Below are 16,578 nucleotides of genomic sequence, written 5' to 3'. Positions count from 1 at the left end.
AACTGTTGAGGGTGGGAAATCCTAACATGGTACTTAAAAGGTGGTGCCTTGTGGAGGTGATTACATTGCAGGCCTGAGCCGTGCCGTGGTGAATGGGTTGACAACGGTGGTCAGGGGCGTTGCTCTGAGGGCTTTGAAAGAAGAGCACACGAGAGGTTAGTCTCTTTCTTCTCTGCTATTTTCTGCCACGTGAGACCCCTGGTCACTGTTGCCACCACCAGGACCTTCACCAAATGTGTTCCCTGGACTTTGGACTTCCCAGCCTCTGAAACTATAAGCAATAAATTTTGTTTTCTTGTAAATTACCTAGTTCCAGGTATTTTATTATAAGCAACAGAAATGGACTTATACACTTCCCATTCCTCTCTCCCCTTAACCCCAGGCAACCACTAATCTACTTTCTGTCTCTATGGATTTGCCTATTCTGGACATTTCATAGAAGTGGACTCAAATGTGGTCCTTTGTGTTTGGCTTCTTGTACTTAGTGTGATGTTTTCCAGGTTGATCCCTGTTGTAACATGTGTCAGTACTTCATTCTTTTTTGTGCCTGCATAATATTCCACTCTGTTATAGACCACTTTTTGCTTATACACTTCATCATCAGCTTGTAGTCTTAACTGGAGCCCTGGGGGACATCCTCAAGATTAAGCCGACATGAACATATTTTCCTTTGACTTGTTAAAATAATAATAACCCTTGGTAATAAGGTGGTCAGTTGTATCCACAGGCACCAGGACAGAAGGAAGCCCTGCCCAAGGTAAGGGTCCACACTGGCCTTTCTCTCCATCTTTTCACTCTTCCCCTCTTGGCTTCCCAAACACAGGCTACAATTACAGCCAAAAAAAGGCCACCCCTTGCTTTGGATGTGGCCCTAGTTCCTACTGAAATCCCTTTCTCCATAAAACCCAGAAAAATGGAGCTGGGGGATCTGCTCGCTGGGGGCTGAGGACCCCTCATTACATGAAGGCCAAAGCCTGGAGCCCTGGCCTTGCCTGAGCCCCGGTGGCCATGCTGTGTGGGCCATGAGCCACAGGCCACCCGCTGCCTCTGAGAGAGACCCAGCAGAAGGGGTGGAAACAGAACCAGGGCCTATGTCGCATCTGTTCAGGCTTCCTGCCAAAACGCCCCTTTGTCTTGGGAGTTGAAAGCGCTGTTTTGCATTTGGCCACAAGGAGGAGCCGGTCTACACAACTGGGGTGGAAGCTGCTTAACGGGAAAAACCAGCATGGATTTCAAACTGTGTTCATTACATGCAGGACACTGTCCTAAGCCTTTTATCTGCAGTAGTCCATCTCATCTTCACAGCCCTATGAAGAAGGGGCTTTGATTAGCCTCACGTCATTTATGAAGAAACTATAGCACAGAGAGGTTTGGTGACTTGCCTGAGGTTACACAGCCAGAGGGGCTGGCAGTGGGCAATCTGACTCCAGAGAAGGTGCCCTCACCACTCTGCCTCCTGATTCCTGAGTGCCAGCACTGTGGCTGGAACTCACTCGCCTGCAGCAGGAGTGGGGAAGGAATGTGATGGTTCCCCGCCACCTGCTGCCACCATGCTCCGGCCACGTAGAACTGAACTGTTCACCATCCTCCTCATCCCGTTAACATGCTACCTCCACTCCTCTGCACCAGCTGGCCCCTCTGCCTGGAATGCCTTTCCCCCTCATCTGCATTTGGCAATCAACTTTTCATTTCCAGGCCCTTCCCTAACATCACCTCCTTTGTGAAGGCCTCCTCACCCCCTCACAGATCAGCTCCCCAGCCTCTGGGCTCCTCTGCATCCTGTATACACATCTGCCTCCCACCAGACTCAGGCTCCTCCCAACTGAGGCCCAGGCAGTTCCTCCCCAAGTCCCCAGAACCCAGCCAGGGTCAGGCAGACTGTGCCCCACAGTAAGAAATACATTTTACCTTGGAATACTCACAAAACTCAGTATGTGTATGAAACTTGAGTAAAACAAAAGGGAGTTTCACAGACCCACACTCACCCTTGCTACCTGCAATGCACTGCCAGATCTACTAATTTTATTCCATTCTATTTTATTTTATGCTACTCAATTCTGTTCTTCTCTGTCTTTTTTCTCTTCCACTGTTTTTTGTTTGTTTCTTTGTTTGTTTTTTACAATGCTAGTCTTGACGGAGTCACTAAATTGATTTGCCACCCAAATGGGCCACAACCCACCATTTGAAAAAAAAAACCCAGTCTAGATTACTCTAAGATCCTTCCTGCCCTCCAGCTGCCACCTCTCCTCTACCCCACACCACCTTACCTTTCCCTGGCTAACTACTTCCTTAAGGACTGGTCAGTGTCACCTCCTCCAGGAAGTCTCCTCAGATTGCCCAGGGGTCAGCCCCATGCCTCCTCTGGCTCTTCAGGCCTCTGCTCCCTGGGATGGCCCTGACCTCTGTGTCAGAACCACCTGCTTACACGCCTGTCTCATCACACAGTCATCCCCTGGAGACCAGCCACCATGTCTGCCCTGCTTGCCACTGCAACCCAGCATTCAGCACAACAGAGGTTGATAAATGCAGGAAGTAATCGATTAATCAACAAATGCATGAAAGTTATGACTAACTCCACAGAACTAAGAATGGCTCTGACTCCTTCCAGGGGCTCAGGCACTGCTATTCTCTTATTTCCTTCATCTTACCAGACAACAACCAAGAATGACCTTTGCTCCCAATCCACAACCAGCATTTGAATCAGAGCTCAAAATCCAACTGCACTCCTTGCCAGCTGTGTAACTTGGGCAAGTTACTTACCTTCTCTAAGCTGCAAAATGGAGACTTCAGCAGGATTGGCTCACAGGGCTGCTATGAGGTTAAATGCAGGGCCATTGTCAAGTGCTCGCGCCAGTGTCTGACACTGAGGAAGCTCCCCATCAGTGGCCATATAAGTTCTAGGCTGCCCACAGGAGGAAGGTGCCTGTACTTACTTTTCAGGCTGCCCATGCTGCAGAGCTGCTTCAGGACCTCTTTGGTGCCCTGCTCCTCGGGTCCCAGAGAGGTCACCAGCCCACTGGCAGCCCATGTATCCTGAAAGTTTTGGCCAGCTGCTGGGCTGTGGCCTCCCAGATGTCCTGGTGGGAGGACATGATGGCCGAACGAGCCCAGCCAAAGTGTCTCATGATGGACAGCAGCATGTGGGCAGCAGAAGGCAAGGTGGGCACCAATTCACTTCCTCCCTCTGGAGCCTGGCACACACAGGAGAAGAGGGTCTTGCCCCAGCTCTGGGACAGCAGGGCTGCCGCTGGGCAGTAAGCAGGATTGACAGGGCCCACAAAAGCAGCAATGGTGTTCTTGTGGGCCAGAAATGTGGCCAGGGCATGTGGGGCGTCACAGCCTGTAGGGAGGACCACAGAAGCCAGCCGTGAGCTTGGCAGCAGCAAAGAGTCCTAGTTGGCTTGGCCCACAGCCAGCTGGGCAGCCACACTGGGGAGGGCTTGGGCAAAGATGGAGTCACAGTTCCAGGGGCCCAGCACCCCCAGGGTGAACGCCTCTGTGCCACAGGCCAGATGGGGAAGGAGCCAGCCCATAGGAGGGCACCCCAAAGCCCACAAAGAGAAGTGGCAGGGAAGGGGCTTTCCATGGACGACAGAACATGGACCCCCAGGGGCTCTGGCAGTGCAGGCAGGTGTCTTCCTGAATGGCAGTGTCCAGTAGCACTCTTCAGGGTACAAGGCCCCCTGCAGACCTGGGAAAGGGGGATAAAGGTGGGGTTTTCTTTCTAGAATTTTCTGCCAGCACTTTCTGTGTGATTGTGAGGCAGACATCCCCTCACAGAACCTCTGTCTCCTCACTGGTAAAATGAGGGACTTGGGCCCATCGTGTCCAAGAACCACCCCTAGCTTTGGGGGCCTACCATCCGCCCCAGAGCTGGCTCACGGCCCTGTGAAGCCTGCAAAGTCCCGGCCGGAGCTTAGTCTCTCAGTGTGCGGGCTACAGAGTCAGAGCTGGCCAGACCCGACTTGCTGTGTCCTGCAAGTGACCCTGCAGCAACCTCTGAAGCATTCTGAGCCTCCTTCTCCTCCTCTGTAAAATGTGGACAGTAAAACCTCCTCTTTAGAGTTATTGTGATGATTGAATGGCATCACACGAAGCATTTCACACAGTTACTTAGGTGTTCAATAAATCCTAACTTTTTCAACCTATTACTATTATTTTCTCCTTTACTCATCCCCCAAGGTAGGCCAAGTTCTCCTGGTGCCCTCCAAGCCTCCCTGGCCTCCTCTCTCCAAGCCCAGCATCATTCCACAGCACTTGACTCTACTGGACTCTATGGGCCCTAGTGGCATAAGCACAAACCAGGTAAGGGTAGCTCCACCATTGTGTGTACTTGTGGGGAGCTGTGGCTAAAGGGTTTACAATGCATGACCCATCTCTGATCTCCCTCACAGATGTGCTCAGACAAAGAGGCCTTTCTATCCCCATTGCACACATGAGGAAACTAAGGGGACAGAGCATGGAGTTAGTAGAAAGATAGGATTTGACTCGTGTCTGTTCAGCTCACCCCCTACCCTGCACATGACCTCCTTGACCAGGACATCTGGACTGTGACATTCCCGACTTCATCTCATCCTTCATGTGCATCCGGAGGCCCTGGAACTCCTGCTTGGCCTCTGCCTGCATCCTTTCTGTGCCCGTTCTCCACCCACAGGACTCAGCCATCTTTCTCCCACACCGTGTATGCAGCCAGTGGTCTACCACTGTGGGTGCCCCAGGAAGGAATAACATCCAATCTTGCCCTTAAGAAACTGGAAGGCTGCTGGGGAGGCAGGTCCCAACCAAGAAAAAAGCTGGCCACCAGTGCAGACAGTAGGCAAAAGGACCAGTGGGGAGGCCCTGTTGGCTGAGGAGGGGCTCATGGTGGGCTTCCCAGAGGAGGCAGCGCTGGGACCAACCTGGCACCTGGAAGTGTAGTTCAGGAGAGTAAAAGGATGCCGTCTAAATGTTAGCAGCAAAGGTCTGTGTAGAGTAGCTCCTTACAAATTACATCAATAGAAGGGCCTTGTAATCACATAAAGAAATAAATCCCAAATTTATCTCTCACTGGCCTCAATTTCCTCCTCTGTAAAATGGAGATAAGAGTAGCTACCTGATAGAGTTGTGAAAACAAAAACACGTAGAGTACGATGGGGGTTGAGTAAGTAGGCACTTACTAAATGGAACAGACATCATCGTTGCCACCACCACCACTGTCATCACCATCTTTAGATCTTTGAGGGAGGCAGGTGCACTGTGGTGTAAAGACAGCCGGACAGGGAGGTGGGAGGCCTGAATTTTAGCCCCAGTCCTGCCCCTGCCCCACTCTAGGCCTCAGCCTCCCCATCTATAAAAGTATTTAGTTTGCAGTCCCTGCTGACCTTCTCCCAGCTCATGATTCGGTGACTTGGATAGAGCTGCTCTTCTGCCAGCCCCTGAGGCCCCCCTCCCCGTTTTCTGCTGTGGTGCTCAAAGTGGTCTCCTGGCAGCCAGGATGAGTTCCATCCCACCCCTTGAGATGAATACCGCAGAGCAGCTGGGCAAATCCTGCGCTTGCAAAGAGACGATCATCTCCAGGCGGGAACGTAGTCACATGCTGCTGCTAACAATGACTGCCACCTCTCCTCTCAGTTTGTACTTCCAAAGGACCTGTGATCTGATGCTTTGCCTGGTCCTTCCAGAGGCCCTGAGACTTTTTATCCCCCTTCTCAGAGGAGGAAACTGTGACTCTGGGTTGGACAGCAATTTGTCCAATGTCTCACCAAAAGTTAGGACTGAATTAAGACCAGAGCTTGGCTTCCTGCTCCCTAGCCATCTCTGTTTATTGACACATGGAACATCAGAGCTAAAGGATCCTTGGAGATATAAGCATCTAAACCAACTCCTCTGTGTACAGATGGGAAAACTGAGGCACAGAAAGGGGTCTGGCTTCCCTTGGTCCGACAAAGCAGCAGCAGACCCCCTAGCCTGAGGCCCTGCTGGTCACTCTCAGTGCCCCAAGAATTCTGCAGCTAACAACCTGCAGGCACCCATGGAGAGCTCCAGCCCTTAGTGGGCCAGTGTTGGGCCCAGGCAGGAGCCAGCTTTCAGCTCTAGCTCTGCCACTGATTTGTGGGACAAAGTCCTCACACTATTCTGTGCCTCAGTTTTCCCAACTGTATAGGGAGAGCTTGGTTTAGATGTTTAGGTCTCCAAAGATCCTTCAGCTCTGATGCTCTGTGTGTCAATAAAAATCAGGAAACAGATGATTTTTGTCACACAGCTGGCCACGTCCCCTCTCCCAACCTTTCCCCCAAGAGTATGCGAGCCTCCAGTGCCTCCAACTCTGGGCACAACAGATTCATGTGCGACCCTCCTTGGGGGAGACTATTTGTATTTTTAGACTCAGGGAGGTGGGCCTTGAGAAGTAGCCACAGATTGCTTGGCTCATAGAGCCAAACTCATGGAGTTAGTCAACCCCCTAATACCATAACCCAAAAAGATGAAGATGACTTTAGCTGTATTACCAGAAGAATGACAGAATAGAGAAGGTGATAGGAGCCCAGAAAAGGGGGATGGGGGATTCCTGTCCTAGTCAGGGCCCCTTCAGCACCTGCAGTCACAGGCCACCCTCCTGAGCCCCACCCTGGTCCTCTTGCTTTCCTTCAGGGCAAGCTCCCCGCAGACTTCCCTGCCACGCTGCTCGATTGGAGCTGACTCACTGCCTCCTCACAGATCCTACACTTCCTGTGCCAAGTCCTCAGATGTCAAGCTCTCAGAGCGGTCTCTGGCCTGGGGGCTCCCATTCCCGCCGCAGCCTGCACCAGCACCGTTCCTGCTGTCTGTCAGCCTCTGAAACACCTGCCTGGGGAGTGCCTCATATATGGCTCATTCCTCTCTGACCTCCTTGGGGACCTGGAGAAGCCACTTGGGAAATTAGATCTGTTCAGACCTCAGGGCTCTGGGGAGCCACATGCAGAAAGGAAGGAGGGAATGAGGAGAGAGGAACTGACAGAGGGAGAGAGAGGATGTCTTCAGCACTACGGACAGCTCCGACCTGGCTGGGGCTCCCAGGAGGAAGGAAGGATGGGCAAGCTCTAAAGACACCAGCATCACTGAGCACCCACCATGTGCCAATCCCTGCGCTGGGCACTACTCACACAAGCTACTGAGACAGGTATTATCATTATTCTCACTTTATAGATAAAGGAACTATGGCCCAGAGAGGTTGGGTAATTAGACCAAAGGCAAGGAGCTAGTAAGCGGCAGGGCTGCTGAAGGTCCAGGCTTCTGCTGATCAAGCCACGCTGAGCCTCTGAGAATCAAAATGGCGATTTTTCTATCTTCCCTTTTGGGGTGGATGCTTATGTGGACATAGAGACCTCAGTCCAGTGGACATGCAGCCCTCCCTCCTCCACCTGCTCTCTCCTAGGTGAAACTGATGTTTACTAAGTGTATTAAGTATCCACTCTGTGCTAGGGATCATACATACCCCATCTCATTTCACCTTTACAACAACCTTGTCAAGTGGGTGCTGTGTTTTGCTTTTTTCACATCACATTATTTATTCAAAGAACATTTACTGAGCACCGGCTTCATGGTCCTGATGAAGGGTGAGCCAGAGCTGCCTCCTTTCCTTCCCTCCACCCCTCATCCCCCACCCTGATTCCTGCCATCTACCCCCAATCCCTTCCATGTTTCAGGCACTGGTCTAGACACTTGAGCCACAGCAACAAATGAAAAAGAAAAAGAAGGGAGGTGTGAGTCAACAAACAATAAGCATGATAAGCAAGTAGATTCATTTTTAATGTTAGAAAGTGATAGGTGCTATAAAAAAAGAAAAGAAGGGTAAATGCCATATTATATTATATTGCTGCACAATATTTATAATTATAATTTCAGTGGTAAAGGAACACATTGAGTGGATGCAATAATTACCTTTGGTTGGATATTTTTCTTTAGCTCTAATCTTGTTCTGGAAAGACTTTAGGGCCCCTGTTGATGTGCTAGACGTGTGCCTGTCTGCTCTCAGATCCATTCCCTGACCTTCCCAGACTGACCTGCCTCCCAGGGGCTGACCCTGAAAACTTCACTTCCCAGCATGCCTTGCCACTGGCTTCGGCTGGATTCATTCATTAGGAGGACTCACAGGAGATAGGAGGACAGGAGAAAGGGGAAAGCCAGAGAATTTCTCTCCTTTTCTCTGTGTTTTGTGTCCGAAAAGACAGACATTGTCCCAGCAATGGCTGTGTCTCCTCTCTGGTTCTGGCTTCTTCAGATTTCCCTCCCTATGTGGCCCTAATTTCTAGGCTCTGGTGCCACCACCTCCTTCGTTCCTCCTTTGTCCCTCCACCCTAGGATGGCAGAGGCTTCCTGCTGTTGCCAATCCCTGAACTGCTTCATATCCCAACACCTTTGGAATCAGTGCCCCACTCTAATTCCCCACAACTGGATACTGGCCAGGCCTCTGTCTTCCAGAGCACACCCCGACCAATGCACTATATATCTGTGTTGTTTGCAGCTTTTCCCTGTTATGAATAAGTCTATAATGAATATCATGTTTTTGTCATCTTTTGATTTTTTTTTTCTTATACTAAACCCTCAGAAATAATCATACTGGTTCAAAGAGTATGAACATTTTTAAGGCTCTTGTTACATATTGCTTTATAATACAAGGCCCCAAAATGTATTAAGGTCAAGATATTCTTTAAGTAATTGGAGACATTTGAATATGGACTGAACATTAGCTGATACAAGATTATTCTTAATTTTATTGGGTGTGATAATGGCAACGTAGTCATGTATGAAATTGACCATTTTAAAAAATGTGTGTACTGAAATATGTAGGGGGAAATGACGTGATGTCTGGGGTTTGTTTTGAAATTATACCAAAAAAAGGGAGGGAAAAATGAAGAATGGAAAAATCTAAATATTTGACTCTAGGCCATGAGTGTACTTGGGTTCAATATACTACTCTTCCTATTTTTGTGTATACTTGAAAACTTTCATAATTAAAAAAAAAAGTAATGGTATGCTTTAGTTTAAAAAGTAATGCTAATTAACATTGTGGGTATATAAATATCACCATATCCTCCTCAGCATTCAGTATTCTAATTTTTTCTAAACTACTCAGCATTTTTAAAGATCATGTATTGTATTAGTTTTCTGTGTTATGTAACAAATCACCACAAACTTAGCAACGTAAAAAAAGACCACACCTTTATTATCTTACAGTTTCTGTAGGTCACAGTCTGGGCATGGCTCAGCTGGGACCTCTGCAGAAGATCTCACAGGCTGCAACCAACATGTCAGCCAGGGCTGGGCTCTCATCTGGAGACTCAACTAGGGAAGGATCTGGTTCCAAATGCCCCCAGATTGCCGGCTGCAGGATCTATGGCAGTTCTTCAAAGCCAGCAACAGAGAGAGTCTGCTAGCAAGACCGGGTCTTATATAACATAAAGCCACCTAATACAACATCATCACTTTTGCCATATTCTAGTAGTTAAGATCAAGTGACAAGTCCCACTCCCACTCAAGGGGAGCATGAATACCAGGAGTCAGGAGATGTGGGGGCCACCTTAAAGTCTGTCCACCAGGTGCATATGACAGTAGAAGAAATTGACAGCCAGGAGAAGTTCAAAGATTTGAGTAATGTTCTGCTGGGAACTGGATCAGGGCTGGCACCCTACACACTTCATCACCACTTCATGGTTCTGCCAAGGAGCAAACCAGAGCCACCTCCTTTCTGTCCCTCCACCTAATTCCTGTCATCTCTCTCCTACTCCCCTCCACACTCTGAGCAGGACCCTGCTCTCTAATCTAAAGCCCTCTTTTGGAGAGGTCACACGGACTCCATCCTCACGCTAAAGGACTGATGATGGATAAAGACTCTCCGGGATTCCTGGCCCAGGACACCTGCCATGTATCAAAGACGACAAGATGGAATGAGCCTTTACTCTTAGATCCTTGAGGCCATACCATAAATGATCACTGGGACAGTCTTTGGATGGAAGGAGCCATCAGTCATTATCATAGAGCAGTTAAACCCATGTTGGCACAGCAACCAGACTTGGGTTAAAATTCTCAGCCTGTAATTCATCTCCGAGTGACCTTGGGTAAGTCACTCAGCCTCTCTGAGTGTCGGTTTCCTTGTCTATAAACAGAGATACTATTATACATATCTACCTCCCAGGTTAGTTGTGGGTGCACGTTAAAGCATTTGGTAAATAATGAACACTGAATCATCACCATCATCCCCATTACTGAGCACTTACTAGAAGCAAACACAGATCACATGATTCAAAAGAGAAAGTGCTCAGTGCCCTTGACTCTACAGAAAAGGGGAATATTTAAAGACAGATTGTACCAGTCAGGATCCCAGTAAGAAGCAGATGGCACAGGTACATTAGGATCATTTATTTAGAAAGGAACTATTTTAAAAAGACTAATAGGATGTGAAGACAGTGCTATAACCTGGGGTTAGAAGTAGCAGAGCTGTCATTACCCCTAGGCCCAAAGGGATGAGGGGAGGGAGCAGTTACTAGAACCTGGAAGGATAAAGTCATGAGAGAGGGCTGCCTTGACCCGGGCAGTGACCTTCAGCTCAGAGTTACAGCCAGCCCTAGACAACCCCGCATGGAGGCAGCATTGTAAACTCATACCCTGGCCTCACTGCCCTCTCCCTTTGACCTGACAGGGCTCTCCTTGGCCAAACCCAACCAGACCCCAACGGGCACAGAGGTCTGTTGATGTTTCCACACAAGCCAGCCTCCCAGCTCAGGGAGCCCAGTGGGGAGAGGCGGAAAGATCATCTGGCAGGCAAAGGCAAGATTCCTGGCACAGACCACACTTTGCCTCTCAGCATTCACTCTTGTCCTTCACCCAGTGAAAACTTTTGACATGTAAAGTGATGTCAGTTCACCTTACAACCACTCAAAACCTAAAACATCAGCCACTACTGATATTCTTTATATAAGAAAGTGGGTACAGAAGAGACAATTAATATAACATGTGGCTGCTATGGTCCCCTTCTCTGTGGCTGACTGCTAACCTAAATTGGTAATCAGAGCTGCCCCTGTCACCATGCATTCTATGTTCCCCTTACCCTCTCACAGCCCCTCAGGGGGGCGGGCTTCTCTACCTGGCAGGGTGATCCACACCTTCATTCCTGAAAGATCTGAGTCCTCAGTGGGCTGGTCTTTACTGGGTTCCCCCATTACCATTGACCAGGACTGTTGGGCAAGGGAGCACTAAGGGACTCCCCAGCTGATGTACTGGGTTTTAGTCATAGTCCTCCCTGCTCCCTTTGTGAGGCAACAACCAAACTTCCTCTGACAATCAGAATCTGTCACTTGGTTGTATGTGGTGATTCCCTTCTCTGCCTACTGATTCAGGGTCATGAGGAGCCTGAAATGGCCAAGGGGTAGTTTCAGCTCCCAATTCATTAGAAGAGTTACTACATTCTCTGGAGGAACTCTTCCTCCCCTGGGAACTATGTGCTCCAAACCATGGAGTCCAAGATCACAGACACAGGCAGCAAACGTTCTTCCAGTGACTTTGTGGGGTAGTGAAAGAGACCGCTCTTATCTTTATTCCTTGGTTCCCAGCTTCTGCATTGTGACTGTGGGAAGATGGCACACTCGGCCACTAGTAGAAGGCACGTACTGCCTCCTGTAAGTACAGGATGTTGTCCCCCAGCTCGGTCTGTAACAGAGACGTCAGCAGGCCTTTCCACAGTTCTAGCAAGCCAGACGTTTCTGGGTGATGGGAGATGAGGGAAAACCAGTGAGCCCACTGCTTCAGTTCCTTTGTGATTAAATACTTCCCCAGGTCAGAGGCGATGTTGTGCAGGACTCCATAGTAACAGATAGGGCACTCTTGTATGACTTTGAACGATGGTGCCGGCAAAAATACTGTGGACAAGAAAAGCAAATCTATATGCAGTTATATTTCTATCTCTGTGAGGAGAGAAAGGTGTTGGCTTCTCTATGAGGTGACAGGTCTGATATAATTAACCGGTCACCAGGTAGCTGGCTGATCTCTCAGGAAAGTGGTGCCAGTTTGTGGGCTCAGCAGTGGCCTCTGCTTTTGAAGATTGGACATTCAGCTGTGGCAGTTGTCAGATGAGCTTTGGTGAGTGGAAGTCCATGTTGTCAAACCCATGCACGGCCTACATTCTGGCTGCCATGGCCACTTTGTCCCACTGAACAAGCACTGGGGTGTCCGGGGGAAGAAGCTGACTGATAGTCACAGGTGATCTTGTCCACCTAAGTACGAGGGCATCCTCTGTCATAGACATCCTCTGAAGGGGCATGTATGTGGGACACTTATTCTTCACACCCTGTGATTATTCTAAGCGGTCCATCCACACATCTCAATGACACTGATTTTGTTTAGACCAAGGCGATGGCCATTCAGACAGCCCACTATCAACTGCCCATGAGCCAAAGTAAAGACATGCCTCAGGCCATCTCTTCTTCTGCACAAAGTGGACAGTCAGATGTATCCCTTGAAGTTCTGCCCACTGGGAAGATTACCCTTCAGGATCAGCCTCTACTGGAGTTGCAATGCAGCTGTCATCCATTTCTGGCTGGTGCCAGAATACTGTGATATCCAGCCCTGAAGCAGGCTCACTTCTTCCTCCTCTGCTAGCTGGTCCTGGAACGCCCCATGAGATCATGGGTGTGGGTTGAGGGAAAAGTGGCAAAAAATAGGAGTAGGTACCATAGGAGTCTGAGTCATCTGCTTGGTCTCATATTTGCCACTTCCATTTTCTTAAGGAACAATTCTGCACATGTCTAATCCTGTGATTAGGTGGATCAGATAACAGACAGTTCCACCGTCAATTCTGGTAGCACAGTAATGTGGTGTTCATAGTCAAACATTCAATCTCTACCAGAACTAGAAGCAAGTCAGAAGCTGCTTTTCAAATAGATCAAAGTTGTCCATAGAAAATAATATGGCTTTACTGGGGGTGTCCTGTGTTGTGATTCTCCTGTTGGAACTTGTAAGAGACTCTGTGTGGCATTCCTGCCCACCACAAACACCACTGGGCCTACTGGGCCACAAAGCTCAGGGCCAGGGCAGCTTGCATGAATCTGCTACACAGCCCTTTCTTACTCTGGGCTCTACTCAGAACTGGCATCGGGGTCGGCCCATGGCTCACTCGGAAGAGTGCGGTGCTGATAACACCAAGGCCACGGGTTCGGATCCTATATAGGGATGGCCGGTTCGCTCACTGACTGGGCGTGGTGCTGACAACACCAAGCCAAGGGTTGAGATCCCCTTACCAGTCATCTTTTAAAAAACAAACAAACAAACGAACAAAAAAAAAACTGGCAGCTCTATAGACGATCTGATTAGTGGGTCAGGATAACACACCCAAATGTGGTGCACATTGCCTCTAACATCCAGACAGGCTCACCAAGCCCTACGCCCCTTTCTATGTGATGGGTGGTACCAGGTGCCACGACTTGCCTCTCACATTAGAAAGGATACACAGCTCTAAGCCAGCTGAACCCCTAGGAACTTTACCAGTGTGACACCCTTGATTTTTGCAGGGTTTATGTCCCTTTCTCCAGTGTGTTTCACTAAGACATCTTGGGTGCTGGCTTCCTCCTCAACACCAGGTCCAGTTAGCAAGATGACATCAACGTAAAGGATCAGCATGGTATTCTGTGGGATTCAAGCTGATCCAAGGTCACTTTGAGCTCTTTTACGACAGAGAACAGGAGAAGTAACATAGCTCAGGGGATAAATCAATAAAGGCACACTGTTGTCCTGCAAACCACTTTTGATTTTCGTTACTGATAGTAATGGAAAAGAAAATATTTGCCAGGCCAATGGCCACATAGCAGACGTCAGGGGCTGTGTGGACTTGATCCAGTAAAGATAGCTGGAATGCAGCCTCCCTTGGTGTCACCCTCTGATGAAGTTTGTGATAATCTATAATTATCCTCCAGGACCCATCCAGCTTTTGCACCAGTCAAAATGTAAGTTAAATGGGGATGTGACAGAAATTACTATCCCTGCCTCTCTCAAGTCTTTGATGCGGGCATGAATTTCTGCAATTCCCTGGGGGTCATAGTATTGCTTTTGTTGTACTCTCTGGGCAGGGGAAAGATGGGTGGGGAACAGTTTCAGGGCTTCTACTTGACAGTTTCTCCCACATAACTCAGTCCACAGGCCAGGGAACCAATGTGGGGATTCTGCTTGTTGCTGCGTATTTGTTCTCCCATCATTCATTCTGGAATTGGGAAAATACCACGGGGTGGGTGCCTGATTCCACCAGGCCAACATTGCATTTATTGTCTGACCTTCGTACTCTTTACCAGTGGCCCTTGGGGCACTTGTGTTCTTCAGGGATCAGTGATAGTCAGAGCCAGTGTCTGGTAACTTCCCAGATGATCTGGGTACTTTCCTTTCCCCAGAGAACAGTCGTCCTGGTAAATGTAAAGCTTGGAGGAAGATTCATAGCATAGCCTTTCCTCAAAGGGACCCAGAATCTCCCTCAGTCAAGGGCTCTGAGCCTGTGAACTGCTCAGTCTGGGAACTGGGTGGGAAGCAACACATCCACGCTATGATGACTCCAGATAGGTTTCTACCCAGCAGACCTAGACTTTTTCTTTCTATATATGTCAAACAGGACCTTAGAAGCTGCCATCTATTTTTTCCCCCAGGGACCATGTGATTATCTAACAATCCCCACGGATCCCTGAACCACTTCAGACACCACTCCATACCTGTGGCTTATTATAGTAATTGCGCCCACCTCGTTTCTGATGGTTAAGTGCTGCCATCTCTCTGCCCCCCACCCACCCACACTGAGATCAGGGAACTTCCATTAGAACACCCCCCATGGCCACATCTGGCCTACAGGGAGTGATCGCCATAGAGTTCTTCCCATGGTGAGGTCCACCCACCTCACAAATGCTCTCCTTACTGCTTTGGTGAAGGGACTGTCCTGCTTCTCCTAGGATGTGAGCAGGCTACATAGAGTGTAACTACTGCATCGTGTCCACTTCCCTGAGCCTTCAGGCTCTTTCCCACATGGCTCCGGCATGTCATCTTCATTCACTGAGGCCATCATTGTGTCCAAACTTCAATTAGTCAACTAGCAGCTGACTTAAACCACTCCTGAGTGATCAAGTCAAAATATTAAATCCCAAATCCTGGGCTAGGGAACCCATGTCAGTGAATTTGTCCCGATCAAGTCTTATAATTCTTCCTCTTGATCTAAGCCCCTTGGAATCCACTCCTACAGGCTCCTGCTGATATAAATTGACAGGGTCTTGTAAGTCTTTTACTGTGTAGACCATCTTCTCATGGTACAGACCCCGTACGTCACCTCCAGGCTGGGCTGGGATTGCACTCTGGCTGTAGTCTGGAGACCCTGAGGAATGACGACAGTGTGTTCTGAGGAGCACAGGTATCAGCTTGTGAACAACTGCTCCAGGGGCCACAACTGCAAGGATCTTATGCAGAGGAGGGAGTGCATTCAGACAGGTCAGGAGGGGCTGTCTCTGCTGAAAAGAGGGCTCAAGGGAATTTGCAGATTCAAAATTCTCAGTCTTACCCATGTCTTCCCAAATGTCTCCACCCCGTGTCTCAGGTCCCTCCTCTAATGCAAGAGGCCATGAGGAGGGGGGTGCTGCAACCCTGCAACTTTTACCCTCAGATCCTGGATATGGTCCTCAGTTATACCTTCCCCAGACCCACGGGACAGGAGGGACTCCTTCATGCTGTCTTGGAGGCCTTCTGTTGTTCACACGCTGTCAGTTATATGGTCATAATTTTAAATTTCTTATTTCATACATGTATGTGTGCACTCTCTGGGCTGCAAGAAGCAGCCAGGCACCTCCACTGTCTTTATAGTCAGTTACTGCCACAGGAGCTAAGAGCCACAGCCACGTGATACCCCACAGTCTGGCCTCCCCACCTGCACGCCACCCTGTGCTACCTCCAGTGATAATGTGCTTGTATCCTATTTCCCCCAGGAGGGGATTATCCCTGTATTGCACAAGCAGAGAACCAACCCAACTCCAGAATCCTGTTTGGAGTGTCTATTTCCTAGGGCCACTCCTGGTACTCGTCAGGGTCCCAGCAGAAACTGAGGGCACACTGAAATTAAGATAATCTAGGTAGGCTTGTTCACAAGAGCGTCTTATAAAGGTGGGGGTGGTGGACATAAGGATATCACAGCAACTCGAGGCTAATGGCAGCACAACTGTTGCCTCCCCAGACCCAAAGGGCTAGGAGTTTTCAGGAGCCCAGAAGAAGAGAGTTGGCTGCCTTGAAAGTAGCAGTGTCCTTTGGTGAAAGGACACAACCAGACTGCAGTGTCCCTGCCAGGAGGAGCTCAGGGAAATAGAAACCCCGCCTCAAGTCCTGCCACCCTCTCATCTGCTGGGCTTCTCACTGGCCAAACCCTTCCAGAATCCAGGGGCCAGAGACAAATTGATACTGTCTGTGCAGGTCGGCTCCTGGGGTCCCAAAAGGGTGGGTAAGGGTGGAGAGTGGTCTGGATGGGCAAATGGAAGACATTGGCACAGCCACTATTCCCAGAGAGAGTCAAAGGGCAGGGCAGCACTTAGTCCACCCAGGCCTGGGAGAAGGAATGGT

At 49.3% G+C, this 16,578-nt stretch overlaps 1 pseudogene; it reads right to left on the bottom strand.

Moving 5' to 3' along the window:
• Nucleotides 1-16,578, bottom strand: part of LOC134376271 (guanylate cyclase 2D-like) — a 115,363-nt pseudogene that overhangs the window by 34,737 nt on the left and 64,048 nt on the right.

Source organism: Cynocephalus volans, chromosome 4 (assembly GCF_027409185.1).
Source record: "Cynocephalus volans isolate mCynVol1 chromosome 4, mCynVol1.pri, whole genome shotgun sequence".
Classification (NCBI taxonomy): domain Eukaryota; kingdom Metazoa; phylum Chordata; class Mammalia; order Dermoptera; family Cynocephalidae; genus Cynocephalus; species Cynocephalus volans.
This window is presented reverse-complemented; position numbering and strand designations above follow the sequence as displayed.